Source organism: Pinus tabuliformis, chromosome 9 (assembly GCF_031772625.1).
Source record: "Pinus tabuliformis cultivar Carrire ecotype Pingquan chromosome 9, CPIR1, whole genome shotgun sequence".
NCBI lineage: Eukaryota > Viridiplantae > Streptophyta > Pinopsida > Pinales > Pinaceae > Pinus > Pinus tabuliformis.
In genome coordinates, this window is record NC_142307.1 from 2,011,804,859 (window position 1) to 2,011,824,579 (window position 19,721).

Sequence of the window (19,721 nt, forward strand, 5' to 3'; positions counted from 1 at the left end):
ACTGTGCAAGACACTTGTGCCTCTCGCATTGCTACAACCTGCATGCTATGCGTTGTCATGGGATTCCCTACACTGTCGCTCTCTCTGCCACTCCATCCGCATCTGTCTCTACCCAATCAATCAGTTCCTGCTACTCCACATCGGGGCTCCCATAGCAAGGTCTCATCCAAGAGGTTGGGTACCTCAAGGATCTTGCCCCTCCTCCTTGGGACAATCAATCCACATCACCCCACCTCCTACCTGGAGGTATGGCTGCATGCAATCCCTCAGCCCACCTGGCTAGAAGTTTCCCCCTACTAGAGGTCTCTGCAGGAGTAGAAGTCTCTACTCGATCTCCTCTCAGCTTCCCTTGTTGTGGCTGCTCCACAACCTCCTGAAGCTGCTGCACCAATCGTGGCTCCTCCACAATCATCTGAGACTTCTTTTGGATTTGCATGTTGAGAGGTAATATACTCTCCCTCTCAACCACCAAGTCTCCATCAGTTGCCTTGCTACTCAAGGCTTTGCATGCATCTACATGCAACTGATAAAGGTTCCTGACTCGAACCCCTATCTTCCGGGTTTCTCCAGTTGTCTTGCTGCGTAGGAAAAGCTTTCCCTCACTGAAGACAACATCATATCCCTTGTCTTCTAACATCACCACAGAGATAAGATTCTTCTTCAATCCTGGAACATGCATCACTTCCTTCAATCTGAAGGGTTTACCAGACTCCCTCTCAAAGGAAATGGTACTGATACCGGTCGCACTGTATCTACCATCATTGTTCATCTCGATGTGCACTCCAAGATCTTTCTCATCCAGATCAGAAAACAAATCTCGATCTCCTGTCATGTGAGAAGACTCACCACTGTCCAAGAACCATACCGATCCCATCACACTTGATACCAAGCATGCGATCAGCGAAAATCCCAGCTCAAACTGCGAGGCTAAGGCCTCTCCTGCTGTAGATCCAACAGCTTGCTTATTTTTCTTCTTCTACGGACAATCTGTGGCATCTCCATTCTCAGCTTTGATGTTTCTGAGTTTATCCTTGAGCGCCATTCCACCAGCTCAAAACTCAACCACTTCTGATCTAAAATTAGTGAGAACAAAGTATTTCTTGTACAGAGATCGACTGTATGGGCATTCACCAGATATCTCACCTTCCAAAAGAAGGATGAATCCAGAGGCTACCTGGCCCGATTACAAACTCTGCCTGAAGAAATAAAATGTAAACACTTTCTGAATAATAGATCTGATGATCAATCCTCGCTTTGATATCCTGTAGAATTTTTCCTACAATTCAAAGAGCTCTGATACCATGTAGAAATTTTGAATAATATGACACTTATTCAACAGAGATTATCCCGATTATACACTATTGTGGAAAACATGCATAATACATAACCTCTTCTACGTTGATCATCAATTTACAGAAGCAGAAACAATAACATGCGCACATAGAAGCATCAATCACACATATCAACACAGTATTTTCCCGGGGAAAGCATCTCGCTAAAAACCCCAACTATCTGTATATTATATTGATTGAGAACATGTAACATTACATAGTACAATACTCCTCACAAGTACTCAGTACTATCTCCACCTGTTACACACAATACAACTCAGACCTGATCTCCAAATCTCCTCTGCTGCTTGCCTGCGTCCACTACACAATACCTGCTGAGAATGAATGAGAATGGCTGATCCAAACTCCTATTTACCTCGTGAAAATCACCCACACTGTAAATCATGTGATCACAAGCTATATTTCACTTGGTATATGCCCACACTACGCAGAGATCATTGGCATAATTCAATCCCATGCATGTGCACAATCTCATGCACAACTGATAGCAATCTCAACCTCTAACACCTGTCTCCACTGAACTGTACATGCACTGAGTTAACTGATGTATTCTTCACTTGCATTATGAGTTAATAATTATTGAATTAATTAATAACTAATTCACACAACTCATCACTTAGTCTATTGATCAGTTAGACTAAATACAACTAGTTCAACTAAGTCAAACTGAACACAACTCCAATAACTGCTCGTCCAACTCCACAGAACTCAACCACATGAGTTCGAACTGATGTCCTGCATGCAATAGCTCAACTGACCCACAAAGAAAGTGTATTTCCTTCTAACAGCTGCATGTGCCACATCTGTATCTCAAACTGAAGTGCTCCAAGAGAATAAGATAAAGTTTATAGTCTAAATATTATTATGAGACAATAATATTTGACTTTTCTATTTTTTACTAGCAGTCTAAAAATAGACTCTGATCACTCCTGCTGTGATCACTCCTGCTGTGATCACTCCTGCTGTGATCCAAAAATAGACTTTGCGCCATAATTTTCCTGCGGGCCCACTTAGTGAAGGCGACTCCTTTCCACTAAGCTCCATCATCTTGTTGCATTCTCAACAAGCATTTCTTGTTGTGCACTTTTCAACACCAGGAACTACAGAAGCCTTGGAAGGCTATCTTGAGGCATGCTAGGTCTTCAAAGACGCAGGCTGGTTCAAATTATTCCAGAAATTGGAAGGATCGGACAATGGTGTGGCCATGGAATTCGTAAAGAACCTGGAAAGAAACTAGACGGAAGTTAGAGGACTGAAATTAGAGGTCATGGAAGAAGTTATTGCCAGAGCAACAGGATTGCCAGCAGAAGGGAAGAGATGGTTTAGTAGGAAGGTTAATGACCCCTTGCTAAAAGGGGATTTTCTTTAGGAAAGCGAGTCATTGGTTAAGAAGGGCAGGGGAATTGATAGGCTGTCACTCCCCCAGCCATGGGAAAAAGTTGCTCTCTTCCTCATTAAGTACATTACTTGTGAGGGAAGAGCAAAAATTGTGTTTAATTACCACTTCCCACTACTGAACCATCTCCGCCATCAACAGCTGATTAACCTGTCGTATTTCTTGCTAGGAAGTATTAGACACATGGATGTGGTTGTGAAAACAGCTGCACATCCATAAACGTGTGTTACAAACCATGACCTTATTAAACTCATCGTGCTAGATGCCTTGAGCCAACAGGGAAAAAATTGGGAAGATTTCATGCAGAAAAGGCCCAGGACTACTCACAGAAGGCAAACAGAGATGGCTGGGGAAACTCCAGAGGTAACAAAGGAGCAACCGCAACCCTTGACAGTGAGGATCAGCAAGAAGTCAGTTGACAAACCAATTGGCGACAGAAGGCCGAAGCAGAGGATAAGGGTCAGCAGACACCCAGAGTCCCCATCTACTTCGAGAAAGAACAAGGAAGAAGTCAAGCAGAAGGACAAGGAGCAAGCTCGGCCAGAAAAACCTCCTTCACCTGGTAAGAACGAAACCCAGTCTGTGCCATCGAAAATTGGAATTTTAGAAAAAGAGATTGAGGAACTAAGGGAACAGCTAGCAGTAGGGAAGACAAAGCCAAGAACCCCAAGGCTGGATACTTTGGCAGAGGCTGTGGACAGGGCTAGAAGGGGAGAAATCCTGGGAACTTTGTGTGTAGCATGTGCGGGGAAGTTGGTGGAAGCCGGGTTCAAAGTCTGTGCAGTAGACACTACCTCGAGGGAGAATCAAACCAAAAAATGGGAAGTTGTTACACCAGAACCTATCGAGGATGTTGCTGATACATAAGAACTAGCAATTGAGACACCACAATCCATAGAGAGTGATCAAGCAATGGATACATAAGAACCCTTTGCTGACACTACTGTTTCACCAGGAACAGCAGTGGAGGAGGAAATCAGCCAAGTGGAGGAAGATAAAGATAATATCCATGAGTCAATGGTCACTGATGCTATTACACAAGAACCAACAGCAAAGACCAAAGTTGGTCCGAAGGTAAATGATGAGCAAAACCCTGTGGACATTACTGCTGCCACACAAGAACCAGCAGTAAGAATGGAAGCTGACTAGGAAAATAAGGAAATTGTGGTCAAACCCACTGACGAAGCTGTTGTTACACAAGAACCAGCAGCCGAGGTGGGACAGCTTCGCCCTCAAGAGGATGCTACACCCTTAGTTGATGATGCATGTGGAAGAACGTCGAGTCCTATTGAAGGATGGCATTCTGAGAAATTGTTGTTATTGGCAGAGCTGCAAAAGTGGAAGCAGCTGGCACTCTCTCTACAGGAGGGAGTGATTCCACTCAATGTGCATAAGAATATGATGGATTCCTTGCAAGAGAAATGGTTGAAGGAAGAATGGGAAAGAAAAGAGGAGGCATGGAGGCATAAAGAAATGATGAAGAAAAAGGATGAACAATTGTATCAGCTGCATCGGGAGGTCTTTGACCTAACGTTTGATAAGACCAAACTCCACGACCTTGCTCTAAACCTGCTAGCATGCAGGTGGTCATCCCCATCATACCCTGTGTTCCTGTGGGAATGTTACTATTTATTTCAGTTGAGGGAAGTTTATGAGAAAAGGCCCTATTTGGGTTCTTTGACCCACACCTTTTTCGAAATTTTTCAGTCCTATGATTTTGATGATCAGAATTTGCAGTGCGAGCTATTCTTGCACAACATATGTGAAAATATGTGAGCATAAAGATGGTGGTGACTATCCTCTCTTTCATGGGAGATTTCAGTTTTCAGCATTCCTCTCATTTATGAGGAACCAGATTGAGTGGCAACTGGCTAAGAAGACAATAGAGACCAACAAGGAAAGGACAACACTATGGGTTCAGGCTGAACCATGAATGGCCTATGAACTTTGGTGAGATTTCAGGTAGTTCCTGAGCACTTTGAAAATGAGAGATCAGTTGGCCATCTACAGAAGAAATATCGTGAGGGTTTGCCTCAACTTATTTGCAACCATTAGGAGCCAAGCGCTGGTCGAATGTCTCAAGCGCACTGAGGCTTGCAGTGCAGAATTGTAGGAAAGGGACCCATTTGAGTATAAGAACTTTGTGGCTGTTGTTTCACGGGTGCCGGAATACACCTAGATTGTGTTGATACTGGGGGCGTTCTGGATTGGCCTGAGGTCTAGATTCCCTTTGATCTAGTTGCCATTGGAGGAGTGTCAACCCGATTATCAGTTATGTGATTACGTAGAGGAATCTTGGCCACGTGAGTTAATGGCCGATCAAGGATTCAGAGCTCCAGGCGATGATACTGCTGCTGCATACAAATTTACATATTTCCATCGAGGGCACAGTAGAAGGGTCTGAGATTCTGCATGGGGACATGCAGTGGCTTCAGTCGGGGGGAGATGTTGGGTATGGTTTTTCACCCATTTTCCGCACCTTCTTTCCCTTGTTTTGACATTTCTTTCCTTCAAACCTATGCCCTTATATGACCAAACTCCCTGTTTTCTTACCTTTTAAATCCATTTTACTGTCATGTTACTTTGCTGTATTTTACCGAATAAATATGAGGCTTTATTTCTTTTTGTGGCTAACTAGATGAGCATTGAAGGAGCATGTCAGGAAGTTTATCTTTTTCAGGTGTTGGCTCACAGAAGCAGAGAGGTAGCAAGAGTTAATTGCAGGAATGGATAGAATAGTTCGCTATTACACCCTAAGTGCTATTACATATCGCCGCTACATACTAGGTGTTGTTACAAATCACTGCTGTTATAGGTGGTTGTTGTTATAGATTTCTGCTACACATCGGTGTTGTTACAGGTTGATGTTACACATCGGGTGTTGTTACACCTCACGTGGATCCACCGTTACACCAACAGTACTATCATCAATTATGCCATGTCATCTCGAACCATCATTTTCTCAATACTGTTGCACCGAAGCTACAAATGTGGGAACTATTCCATATAACAGCTGTCGGCAGTAGGATTGTTTATTTTTGAGGCAACACGACTCAAGAAGTTGTAACTAATGTATATTTATTTAGCAGTAGGTTGAAACTTCTTTATTTTTGGATCAGCATGAGAATCAGAGATTCTCATGACTGATCTGTTTTCTAATTTTCAGGATGTAATAGTTATAAAAGACTCAACTTTTTATGTATCAAAGGTGGCATACAGAAGAGTACCCTTACTCTGTTTTTGTAATTCCTGAACTTATTTTAATATCAATTGGCACAGTAATGCTGTTATTGCTTCTTAATTGATCTGCTAATCACTTTTTGTGTTCTTATTGTGCCCTGCTGAGGAGGGAGGGCCCTCCTCTTTGGTAGGGATTGCAGTGATTAGGTAGTGTACATTTCAGTTCAGTTTATCGATTTATAGTTTCTCTCTGTTGCTGTACAAATTGTGGATTGCATTTGTTGCTATTTCTATTTATCTTGTGCTGTTACACAGAGATAAACAACAGAGGAATAATAACCCGCTGGAATATATGTTAGTTCTGGGTGTGGCACGCCTTTATTTCAATAGTTGCGAGTTGTGATTTGATTATGTGGATTATTTTTATATCTGCATACATGATTGATTCAGTAATTTATATCAACGACATCTTTTACAGTTTTTCTACACTTTCTTATGCTTGGCTAGACTGTATCGGCACAAATAGTGCGAACTCCATTGAAACAAAAAGACCTACCATGGGTTGACAATTAATGTTGCAGTTTGAGTCAATTAAGGTTGATAAAACAACACTACACTTTCCCCTCCCCGATTTTTTTTGAGATTATTTTTACATAGCCTCATTTTTGCTTGCTTATGGAAATTTTTTGTATTGTTGTCACTTGCTTTGATTCTAAGCTCATAGATTTTATCCTCCAAAGTTCTTCTTCTAATTTCAAGGCAGAGTGATATGATTAAGGTATTTTTTTTCTTCGTCTTGCTTAAGTTTTTAATGAATTATTTCCAGATATATTTTGAGAGGTTATTTCTTAGTATCTAGCTTCATGCTTTCCTTTTTCCTAGGATTTTAGGGCTATTTAAACCATTTTGATCTTCTTCTCCCATACATAGATAGGGAACCCAATGCCCCAAAAGGCTCCAATATTTAGAGGTAATATTATATATACCTTACAAAGGACAGATTAAACTAAAATGGACGAGGACCATAGTCGATTAGTTCATGATGTTCCAAAACAATTGGCTTGTGGTATGAACTTACCCAAGATAAGACCTTAGAGGAGAGAGATAAACTTTGAAGTAGAAATTTACTGCTTACCAAAAACCTATCGATCCTTGCCATCATGTCCCCTAGGCCAACCCTTTGGTCATTCCACATAAATTGTCTCTTTGATAAGCTTATTTCTAACAAGTACAAATGCACAATTAGGTCCTCCATATGTTCTCTAGATGGGTCTTTGACCTGAGAGCCACCTTTTTTCTCCCTTGGATGAAAATTGTGTTAAAATTTCTCTAAAAATGAGGTTGGAGGATTGAATCAGATCACCCATACTATGGAGGGAATTCCAACAAAATATTTTTTCTTGATAAGATATTGGCATATAGACATTAATGATAATACACCTTTTGTATGGGAAAATGAAGGAGATTGAGAGCTATCCAATGTGGGGATTCCATTCTTGAAGCCTCTGAAATATTGAAGGATCACAATGAGTGCAAACTCCCCTTGAAGAAACTCTTGAAACCTGTTGTTGAGGCTACGCTGCCTCTCCATCCACTTTTTCCTTTAATCAAAATTCCATCCTCTTTCATTTTAGTATCCTGGAGTAGAAGAATTAGGGGTATTTAATCTCTAATCATATTTTAACTCATGATATTATTTTTTCATTCCCTAGTCCTCTACAGTATTAGGAGACCACATTCATAATTTATTTGTGGATTTCGTGCACCCTCCATAGCGGAATCCATGCCTATTTTTTCTTTGCATTTCTAATGACTTTAATCAATGCTTCCTTGATTGAAATTTGGGTCTCCAACTCTAATTCCTTATCAACTTGTTTAGAGAAAATATCTCTATTTGATTTCCTTCCTTGTTTCTTGTGAAACCATTCCATGGGGGTATCACAGGACATATCACTTCCAGAATTCTCCTAAGATGGAGAAATGGTGATAATAAGGTTGATGGAAGTATTTGGGGAGATAATAGCTTCTCCTTATTCTGATTCTTCTTCATTTGAAACTTACATTGGGATTGGGAGACATTTTCAAGAGGAGCCATACCTCCTTCTTCCTCTTGCTATTTTGTAAAATTTTCCTTCTCATGAAGGTCTCCAATTTGTTTTTTGGGTTTATTGTATGTTCTCTAGTCCATTTAGGACTTCAAACTGGTTTCTAAGGGATTTTTTATGGCCATTTGGTAGATTCCAGGAGAGTGATCCCTTGAATAATGATTGGGAGGAAACGATACTTTAGAGACATTCTAAAGTTCAGGGGTCGATTAGTGGATTATTAAAAGAATAATTTCTTGTGAGTGAAATATTGAAAAAAAGATCGATGTACCTTTAACCTAGTGTAACTATTTCAGATCACTTGAACTGGAAGTTAGTCTTTCCAATCTGAGAGGGCTCTCTCAAATGTTTATCAAATCTTCTTGAAACAATTGAAACAATGAGATGACTAACTTTGATCTCTTTTTGTGATTTTGTAGGTGAATAAAAATATGATGACTGTTACCATTGGGCATGGAGTCAAATTAAAACAAATTATGGTCAACAACAGTGTTTAATGGAAGTTGAGGCATTTATATCTTTTAAACTGACACAAATGAACATATACAGTCATACATAGTAAATGAAGGAAATTGGAGCAGTTTGATAAGATTTCCAAGTAATCAAGATACTATGTAAAACTTAAAACAACATGATAAAAACCCATAAAATCCATGACATGAATCTCAGGTACATGAACAGAGTTGCTGCAAATTTTCTATTAAAGGATCAAAATATTACAAAAGATCAGTTCTTCACATTCTTCATCAACTCCTCTCAAAGTTGAAAACCTACTTATTTATAGAGAAAAGATCTCTTTACATATCTTGCCACTTGGGCCAAATTTGATCCACTATTCTAGAGACCTATTCCTACTTTTCTTCTAACTAATAGAGTCCTCATAGGGATTTTCTGTTTTACAATAATTGGAATTCAACTAGGACTCTACTAGTTTGAAAACCATAACCACTTTTTGTTGATGTAGATAATCAAATCCAACTGCATGCTAGATTTGTTGGAGTGTCATTACATCTTCTACCTATTGATAGACATCAATTTAATTTCCCTTTTTGTTGACTGTCTTGATGAGCTGGCTATTATGTAGACGTGGCTATGTGTGATCCAAGTGGCTCCAGAGACACACACAAGACAAAGAGGGCTTATAGAAGCTTGAAAATCAAAGTGATCAGAATGCTTTCAAACTAGGACCAGAACATAGATCTTGTCATCCTGATCGCATCAGTGCGAACAGTTTGTCAATCCGAGCTCATATGAGGGAGAACGAGCCAGTCAAAATTTTGGTCAAAGTTGGACTATGGGCCAGGTTTAAGTGTCCTACAATTTGACTAACCCTAGGGCATGAAACCTAGCTCCCAAAAGCGGTGGAAATTACGGCCTCGTTAAATTGCCCAATATCCTTTATTTTCTAAAGTTTTGAAAAAGCACCCCTATTGTAATAAAATATATCTATATATATATATATATATATATACGAGGTCGCGAGCCACCACCCCCGCCACCCCCAAAATATATTACATAATTTTTTTTTATTAAAGGGTCGATGGGCCATGACCCTCGCCGGCCCAATCGCAACCATAAACCACAAATTTAATGTTTAAATATGGGCCGACGGCCATGACCCCATCTGACCCTCCAACAAACCCATCGTTAACCATATTATAACCTAGCCCACACCCAACCTTTACACATAAATGCCATCGCATATAACGAGGCTAGTGGGAGTTGAACCCATGGCTGACGGGAGGGCCGGCCCCACCCAACAGACGGCCCCATGAACCACCAAACACCAATACCATATACCAACAAAGCAACATTTAATATGACACAACAACTCAACGCGCCAATCCAATAGCCCCCATTTCAAATTTTGTTGCGGAGGTTATGGGGGCGGGCCACCCAATGCGGACCCAACCCCACAAAAATAACACATGCAGATTTTTCAAAAACAAGAAAATTTTAAGCATGGAGGAGGCGGGGTTTGACCACCCAACCTCCTCCACCAAATTCGGGAATTTTAACCATTACTCCAAATGGTTCTTTGTTGACAAATTCGCCCATAAAATTTATATAAACCTATAATTCGTTCAGTGCGCCCAGGCATGGAGGAGCAGGAGCGCGCACGAAAATTGAGGCGATATTTTTTTAATTAATTTATTGCAGGTGGAACCATGATTGAGCGAAATTCTCAAGGGGGTGAAATTTTTGCAGTGTCCAAATTGGACAAATTTTATGTCGATCTTACACCTCTCAACGGCATGAACCTGATGGCGCAGTCAGTTTCCTGTTCTGAGTAACAGATTTGTAGAGGACCCAGAGGAGGGAATCTTTGAGGAATCTAGGGGGAATCTAAAAGATTCCTTAAGACCCAAAATTCCACTTTCTCAGAATTCAGAAATTTGACAGTTGATTTTGCACTATTCGATGCCACAAATTTGATGGTGTATTCAAATTTTCCATTTTCTCATTTCATTTTTCAGAAACTTTTCAAAGTGGAGTGTAGGTGTCAGCATTCATGTGTGAGTAGTCATTTCCATGCGATTCGACGCCGCGAGATTGATGGTATGACCAGCTTCAGCCATTAGACATCATCTTCTTCAGATGGTCCCTGGATGTGAGGTATAAGCAGTGTGTTCATGTAATTCGTTTTGCTGTGCATCGTGCTGCACAGATCCTTGTTTGATGTTTGATGAGGGATCTTGTTTCTTACTTGTTTTCATGATTCCTACTTGATGTGACGCGGAATCATTTGTGGGATGTAGTTGTTGTCATGATTCATCATGTTTCGTTTGAGATCCCTTTGTTGTTATGTTGATGGGATACTCATGTGTCGCCATGTATGTTTGCATTGAGATCCCTTTTATGCCATGTTGGTGGGATGCTCATTATCATCATGCATGAGTTTGTGTCATACTGATAGGAGTCCTTTTTGACTGAGAGTTCCTGTAGCGGAACATCTCTTGCAGCCACTCCTGCGTGAGGGAATTTTCCTTGTATGATAGCGACATCACCTATTATGTACATCATCACTATTGAGAACACTTAATGCAGCGGCCTACACCATCTTGACACCAGGGCCCGGAGACGTAGTCCCTCCTGGACGAACTCCGTTATCAACGGCTTATGTTTCATGTGTTGATGATTGTCATGTTCCTCCTCTTTACAGCATGCAGATGTATTCATTTATGTTCTTTTAAAAATGCAATTTAACACATCACGAAAGTAAAAGGTCTTGGAAGGTTCCTTTATCACACCCGGACCCGAATCAATGTGCTCATTTGGAATGCTAAAAAATAGGAATTTATCATGATGAAGTGGACACCCTTTATCATCTGAAATCTGCCTGGAGCTTAGATGTGTGATATCAAAAATCTTCAAAAAGGCAGAAAATAGATTTTCGTTATGATTTCGTAGTAAAAACAATGTTTTCAGCAGTTTCATAGCAACTCCAAAAAACACTCTTATGCTACCTTTCTTTCTCCCTCTGCTGGTTCTGCGGTCTTTTTTGATGTTTATAAGCTAAACATAGGCCTTTAGAATGACATTTGCTGAACATTAGACCAGCCTTAACCTCAATGGAAAGCTACAATAGTTTCGTAGCAAATTCTCGGCTTCATTATGGGGAGTTTCTACGAAAGTTCCAAAACTTTGGATTTTTCTAGTTTCCATGATTTTAATGACCCCTTATGACTCCTAATATCATATTGACTATACATATGGATGAGTTGACTGAATTAGTTATAGTGAAGATAAAATTGAAGAGTTTTCCATATCATGGAGTAACACTTACTTCAACAACAATCTTGATGTTTGTCTTCTTGAGTTCAACACGGATCATTTCAATTTGACTTTATAGTGTTGTAACTTGTCTTTGTAGGCTTTTCCTATCTGCCTGTAACCAAATATTTCTTTTATACATATGTTCTAACATTTTATGTAAAGCAGAGTCCTTTTTATCATCTTCTTAGACTTGTTTGCAATTTCATCATAAAAAATTATTTGCTTTAACACTTCATTTTGGTATTCATCAAACTCTAGCTTGGTCTTGATCACTTCTTGTTTGGCCTCTCTTAACTATTATTTTAGGACTTATATTTCACTTTTTTCTTGAACAACCTTCTTGCCTTTCTTTTTCTTTGATGGTTTCTTTGATAACTCTATTTTGTTCAATGGTGCTTCAGGTATCTTCTCAACTTCCCGCATTGGTCTTGTGACAAGTTTCCTTGGCCTAAAATGAAACCCTGTTCTCCTTGAGTAAAATATAATTTCTTTTCTCTATTGATTTTCTTCTTGGTTTCAGTTGGGGTCACTTCTACAGGCTGCTCAACTCGGCTTTCTTCAATGTATATAGCTTCTAGAATGTCAGTCAATCTGCCCTTCTTTGTACTTTGTTCTTGTTCTCTCTTTTTTCTTCTGGTCATTCTCCTCTTAGTACTTGTAGAAGATTCAATTATAGGTTGCTTCGTTACAGATTGCTGCTCTGCTCTAGGTTGCTGCTATGCTCTAGGGGTTGTAGATTTGAATTTTGGAGTTTTTCTAGAGGGGGTAGAAACATCTAGCTCATATCCACTTAGGAACAAAAAGGTAAGCCAATCCCTGTTTGATCTATTTAACTCTTCAACTACTAACAATTTGATAAGACCATTGATGAGCCCCAAAAATGTACAATTATTTGGGCTCATTCAACCTCCTAATTTGGCTTAGTCCACCATTCTCATTTGTTTATTGCATGTTTTTGATTATTTTTATGTTAATAGAGTGAATTTGGTTAGTCATTATGCCAACAAGTCTAATGGGTGCTTTGTGTAGCCTTGTTGGTCAACTTGGAGACAAATTTGAAGGTCTTAATGAGCACTTGGCAGCCAAATTCGTGGGAGAACAAGCTAGAGGATTTGTAGGAAGGTGTCCCCCTCATTTATGGGCCCTTACCTCGAATTCTCCACCATCAGCTCGGAGTTCAAGGGCCACCGAATCAATCAGCTCAAGGGCAGCCAAGCAAGTCAAGTTGGACTGCTGTTAACTCCAAGTCTTGGGCAGCCAAGTCCCTAACTTTTAGGAGGACTGTTGGGTCCTCAAATTGTATAAATAAGAAGGCTTGGGGCCTCATTTTGGTTAGCTAGTGGTTGGTCATTTTTGGTAGCTAGTTGGTAGTCATTTTCGTAGCTAGTTAGTCATTTTGTTTTAGCCATTAGTTAGCTAGCTTGTAGTTCGATTTTTAGGTCATGGATTAGCTTTTCTTTCAGCTCATTCTCAAGCTCTCCTTATGGACAGTTTTGATGTACTTTTCATTTCTTGATTAATAAAGATGGATCCAGCTTTGCACCAGCTCTAAATCTTTCATGGGAGGATGTAGCTGTTGGGGTTGGGCCCATCTCAAGTGCCCAGTACCTCCCTTGTTTCTCTTTATGTGTGTTTGCTGCGTTCTTGAAATAAAAATCTGCTCTTTAGATCTTGCTTTGTTATGGTAGTTGGTTTTGATGGGTAACATAGCTTTTTATGCTTAGAATCGATTGGTAGGAGTTTGTTATGCATTTAGATCTTTTGGAATGCTCTTTCTCACGTGAAGTACATGGTTCTCTTTCCAAACAAAGCTGCTGTTCATTTATTTCATTGACAATTAGATTAAGTTAGCTAGGACTTGGTTTGTTTGCAAGAATTCATTGATTCGTTTAAATGAGCATTGTGCAGGGCATCTCTATCATCTTCATCACCCCCTCAAGTTCTATTTAACCTCTGTCTCACTCATTTACCCTCCAACTCTCTCATTTCCCACATAGCTCCATCTCCTTCAACTTTCATTGGTTGCATCCTTCCAATCATCAAACCATTGCATGCATTCTTCCCTCATCTGATTTTCCAGCTTCTGAGCCATCACCAGCCTCATTCCTACCTTACACATCTCCCCCTACCATTCCATTACTCCTCCATCACTCCAAACACTCACGGTAGGTCATCCTGTAGCCATTTGTAGACATCCTGTAGAAAACAGAGTATCCTGTAGAATCCTCTGCAGGCTTCCTGTAGGAGGCCACTCACTCGGTTGCCGAGCTTCTGAATGTGAGGGACCTCTGTGGATGGATGCTAAGGATCCCTAGGAACCTCTCCTAGCCTCCCCAACCTGTCCCACGCTTTTCTTCCTTCTCCATCCCACCTGTGCAACCAAACCCTAGTTAGCACAAGATCACAATCATTCCACACACTTAAAGGAAAAATACAAAAACATAACTTTCATGATGCAAGTAGTTTAGATCCATGCATTTTCATTTATTAGAGGTAATGACAGCATTGGTAGAAGTTGCATTTACATTCCTTGCATTGTAGAGGTCAGACTAGTTAAATTAGGGTTTCCTAGGTTTACATGCTTTGATTTGCTTTCAGTTCATTTTTGTCAAGTAAAGTAGCTTTCCTTTGAGATTAGCTTTCGTCCATCAATTAGCAAGCTTCTTCTGAGAGCCTATAGAAGTTGGCTTGAGCCCTAGCGGACTTGTGCCAGTTGACCAAGTGACAGCTGCGACAAGAGCTAGTACTTGTGCATATAGCACCGTCGCTTCCAAGTTTGTACGAACTACCGGGTTGATAAAATGAGAGACAGGAAGCCCCAGGAGTTGTAGCATTATTGCTACAATACTGGAGCTCACCATCTTTTTGGCGCCGTTGCCGAGGAAGCGGCAGAGTATTGGTGATTGTTGCTATTCTTCTATTTTCTACTACAACCTTCTGCTAAGTAGTTTATTTCATTTCCATCATGCAATTTCATTTATGCAAAAGTAGATTAGCATTTCTTGCTTTCATAGATTAGCATTTCCTGCTTTCCTAGAATAGCCTTTCAATTCCGCAATTTCCTTTCTGCAAGCGTAGACTAGCATTTCATTCTTGCAATTTCATTTGAGCAAAATAGATTAGTCCTTTCCTGCTTTCATTTCAATTCCGCATTTTCATTTTCGCAAGATAGTTAGTTGCAGTTCAATCTATTTCAGTTTTGCAAGTAGAAGTAGGAAAAAGCAAAAAACAACCAAAAATATTTCATTTCGTGCTTTGTAGGAGTAGAGATAAGTTAGAAAAATGATTGCACAACACCCCCACTGCTTCACACAGCCAACGTTCTTCTTCGATGGCTGTGATGAAAGAACCCCTGGGTGGACATCAAGACATATTTGAAGAACTCCTAGGGGAGGAGAAGAAGAAAACATTCCTCTAAGCGAATGGCTACAAGCAGAGATGTTGGGAGCAACATCTTGTCCAAAGATGAATTTGAAAATCAGATCAAAGATTTCAAGAGTGATATGAGGCAGTTTCTTGCCATGCAACTGGATGCCTTGCGGATCCAAAAGAAGTAAGAAGAAGCCAAGAGGGCTTTGGCCATTTTTTGTCCTAGGTGCCCTAGAAAGCATCCTAGGAATGAATGTCCAATGCACTCCCTAGAAGTGTGTTTCATCTGTGAAGAAAACCATCCTACAGATTAGTGCCCTTCCTTGCCCAGAATCAAAGCTACATATCAAAGAGCCAAAGGAGCCACTGAATCACCCTATTACATGAACCAAAGTTGGCCATATGGACCTAGATCTTACCAGCAGGAACTGCAAGGGATACCCGAGACCTATTATGACCCTTATCAAGCCACTTTCATGCCTTCTTGGGATCCCCCTGCTCATCCTTCCTGGTCTACACCTCCTCCTTGGTCATATCCTCCTTGTTCCTTCACAGATCCATACTATGCCCAACCAGTTGCTCATTCATTTCACTCTTCTACTCAGCCACAGCCTCAGTGGAATGCACCTTATCAGGAGTGGAGGCCCCAGTATAACTCTCATCCCACTCATTTTCCTCCACCACCTGCTCATCCACAACCATCGCCTCCTCCTCCACCAAGGCAACCCCAAATGCCTACCCAACCACAATGCCATCCATCTCCATCTCAAACTCACACCTCCACTCAAATACCCGTCCCACCATTTCCAAAACCATACCATGGAGCAGCTCAACCCCATTGCAAATCTGAGGCACAACATGTGCAAATGACTCCTCTTGAGCTCAACGATCTTCACCATAGCTCAGGAAGAGTGTTGCAAAGTAGAGACTATATTGCAAGCATTGAAGGATCACATCCAGCAAAAGAAGATTCAAAAGAGGAGATCAAAGAACCATTGATTGCACTTGATGAAGAAAAGAGATCTAAATCAGAGATCGAGAGAGATCCCTCATGGTTACCATTAAATCCTCCATGTACTCAAGAGAAAGATCAACAAAAAGAGGAAGATCAGAAGGTCATGATAGAAGGTGACATGAAGAATGATCCAAATCAGCAAAAGAACCAAGGATATCAAAGCTATATTGAGATATGGTTTTAGAAGGTCACTAAGTTGCAGCAGTACTTTCTTCCTCAGTTTTGTTTGATCCCTTCAACGCCAGATCATTTGGTCTCTGAGATTTGGATACTTGTCCAAGCATGCATTTCGAGCCTTCACATCATTCTTTCTCTAATCTCGATGTGCACATGGCTCCATTGGAAGTATTCTTATACTTGAAAATGATTTTGTTTTTTTCAAGTAGGGTAGGGTAGAGAAAAAAAAAAGAAAAAGAAAAAAAGAGAAAAAAGAAAAAGAAAAAACATGAAAAAAGAGGAAAATAGAAATCTAAGGTGAAAACCTCCTCGGAGGCGCCTTAGATTGGCTCATTGATTGAAAACCTCCATGAGGTGGTCAATGGGTTGGGAAAAAAGAGAAAAGAGAAAAAGATCTTTGGGTGAAAACCTCCCTTGGAGGCGCCCAAGGCAAGCAATTAGGGTGAAAACCTCCATGAGGCGCCCTAGTTGTTTTTCAAAAAAAAAAAAAAAAGGGAAAAAAAAAGAAAAAATAAAGCTAATCTCCATTTCATGTTGCAGCAGTGACATTGCAGGTTGCAAGAAGGACATTGTAGATTAGGTGGATCACTCAAAACAAAGACAAAGGAGTTTTTGTGCCTTCTACAGGAAGTTTCTTATCTTCTACAGGAAGCTTACAAAAAAGCCAAATTGATCTCCGGGGAGGACTTGAAGGCTTGGAAAATGTCCATGAGGCCTACCCACATCCATGTTTCCATTCCTCACCCCTTTTCCATCATTTTTTCATGTCATTAAGCTTCTTTCCTCAAAACTGTGTTTTCTACAGGAAAGCTCTGAATTTCTACAGGAAACATCCTGTAGAACCTTTGGACGAGCCAAACCCAATTTCAAAAGTGAATCTGCTGGTGGAAGTCTATTGGTTAGGCATGCAAGCACTTGTGTGTCCATCCCTTGCCTTCATCCCTCATTTTTTCACCTCCTTGTGCTTCTCATTGTGCTTCTACAGGATCTTCCTGTAGAAATTGTGGGAAATTAGGCATGCATTTCAAAAAGTGGTTTGGTGAGCATGGTAGCTTCCTCAAGGGTTCAGAAACCCTCCTACAATCTTCCAACTCCTCCTCCATCATCTCCATACCTGCATCACAGCCAAAATTCATTTTGTCATCCCATGCAAGCACATGCAAAAAGCCTTGAGACAAAAATCCATAGAACCAAATTTGTTTTTGCCATAACTTGAAAACCATGCATCTATTGGACAAACCAGTTTATGGGGGATTGTACAAGGTTGATGACAACATGCCTGAGCAGTTCCATGCAATTTCGATGCACGGTTTCCAAGAAATCAGCCTCCATCACCATCAGCCATTTTTGCATTTTCTCCATAACCGTGGATCCGTTTCAAAACTTGTTTCATGGGGAGATGCACGTGGGTGATAGTAGCCTACCCAAGTAGTTTCAGCCAATTCCGATGCACGGTTTCCGAGAAATCGAGCTCTGAAATCTTCAGCCATTTTCCAATTTTCTCGAAATCCGTGCATCCATTGATCACGAATTTGCTATGGGAGATGCATCATGATGGTAGGAACATGCCCACCAAGTTTCAGCTCAATCCGGTTTGCCGTTTGGGAGAAATGGCAAAAAGAAGTTTTGGTCCTGTGAAAATTCAATGGCAGCAGGTTCAGGATGCAGATATGAACGTGGAAATGAATTCTTGTTGCATGCATCTAGCCAGAGGACACCTGCACAAGAAAACCAGCCATGGATTAGTAGCCCAGCCATCATGCAACCATAAAATCAAATGCATGCAGCAATGACAGCCCACAGCAGCTCACGGCAGCCATGCAACTTCGAGGTATGTGACAAACCCATTCTTCTATTGCATAAAATTAATTTGGAAACTGCATGAATGAATGAAATGGTGGAATTAAGCCACAGATTAGCGAGGCTCAACCGATTGTCTTCTCTAGCGCTCAAGGCAAAAATCACGCAGCATGATCGGCCATTCACGTGAAAAATTAAAAAAAACACAGTTAATGGTAGTTGAACTCCAGTGAACAGGATGTCAATTAATTAACGGAGAGAAGAAGACATGTATCACTGCAGTTTGAAAAATATAGCGCACATATTTTTTCCACCTCATCACAAATCACGGAGAAATTGAAGACGGCTTGGCTGAAACTCATGAACTGCTGTTCATCGGCACTTTCCACGTCCTCAACTAAAGTGTGCACAATCAGTTAATTGGTTCTCTATCATCAACTCATTTGATGATTGTTTTATTTCTCTCCGAAATTGTTGCAATGATCATGATTCACTCGAAGTGTATTCGAATTCAGATGGAGATAAACGAAAATTAGCAGAACATCTTAGAGAAAAATATATGAAATGGTTAGCAAAACTTATTTCAACATCTTCAAATATGGTCTCGGTGGTTCTTCCATGGCTCTGTTTGGCAGCGTAGGTGGTGGTATTTGCACCAAAGCAGCAGATGTAGGTGCTGATCTTGTTGGCAAGGTTGAGAGGAACATTCCTGAAGACGATCCACGCAACCCAGCTGTCATTGCTGATAATGTTGGTGACAATGTTGGAGATATCGCTGGTATGGGATCAGATCTATTTGGGTCCTATGACTGAATCTTCCTGTGCAGCTCTGGTTGTTGCATCCATATCATCATTTGAAAACTCTCATGATCTTACTGCCATGTGTTATCCCTTGCTTATTAGTTCAATGGGTATCATTGCTTGCTTAATCACAACTCTGTTTGCAACTAACATATTTGAGATCAAGGCTGTGAAGGAAATTGAGCCTGCATTGAAAAAGCAACGTATTATCTCCATAGTAGTGATGTCTATTGGCATTGTTGCTGTAAGCCTAGTTGCATTGCCTTCATCCTTCACTATCTTCAATTTTGGTGCCCAGAAGGTTGTAAAGAACTGGGAGCTTTTCTTCTGTGGTGCTATTGGTTTGTGGTCTGGCCTTGTTATTGGTTTTGTCACTGAATACTGCACTAGTAATGCTTACAGCCCTGTCCTAGATGTTGCCGATTCATGCAGGACTGGAAGCAGCAACTAATGTTATATTTGGGTTGGCTGTGGGATACAAATCTGTTATTATATTTGCTATTGCAGTAAGCATTTTATGAAGCAAAGAAAGCTGCCACAGTCGGAAAGTATTGTCATGTCAGGAACAGAAACATGAATCAAGGTTAACCAATGGAAAAACAGTGATTCCCATCCAGCTTCGGCATGCAATATCTATTCTCGGGCAGTTCATTGAAGCTAGCAGACTGTTTCTACAGGAAGCTAGCAGACTGTTTCTACAGGAAGACAGAGACTGTTTCTACAGGAAGCCAGCGAACAGTTTCTACAGG

At 40.6% G+C, this 19,721-nt stretch overlaps 1 pseudogene; it reads left to right on the plus strand.

The window, feature by feature from the left end:
- The first annotated feature begins 18,789 nt into the window (after positions 1 to 18,789).
- LOC149157134 (pyrophosphate-energized vacuolar membrane proton pump 1 pseudogene) lies at positions 18,790 to 19,423 on the plus strand (annotated as a pseudogene).
- Positions 19,424 to 19,721: the final 298 nt, after the last annotated feature.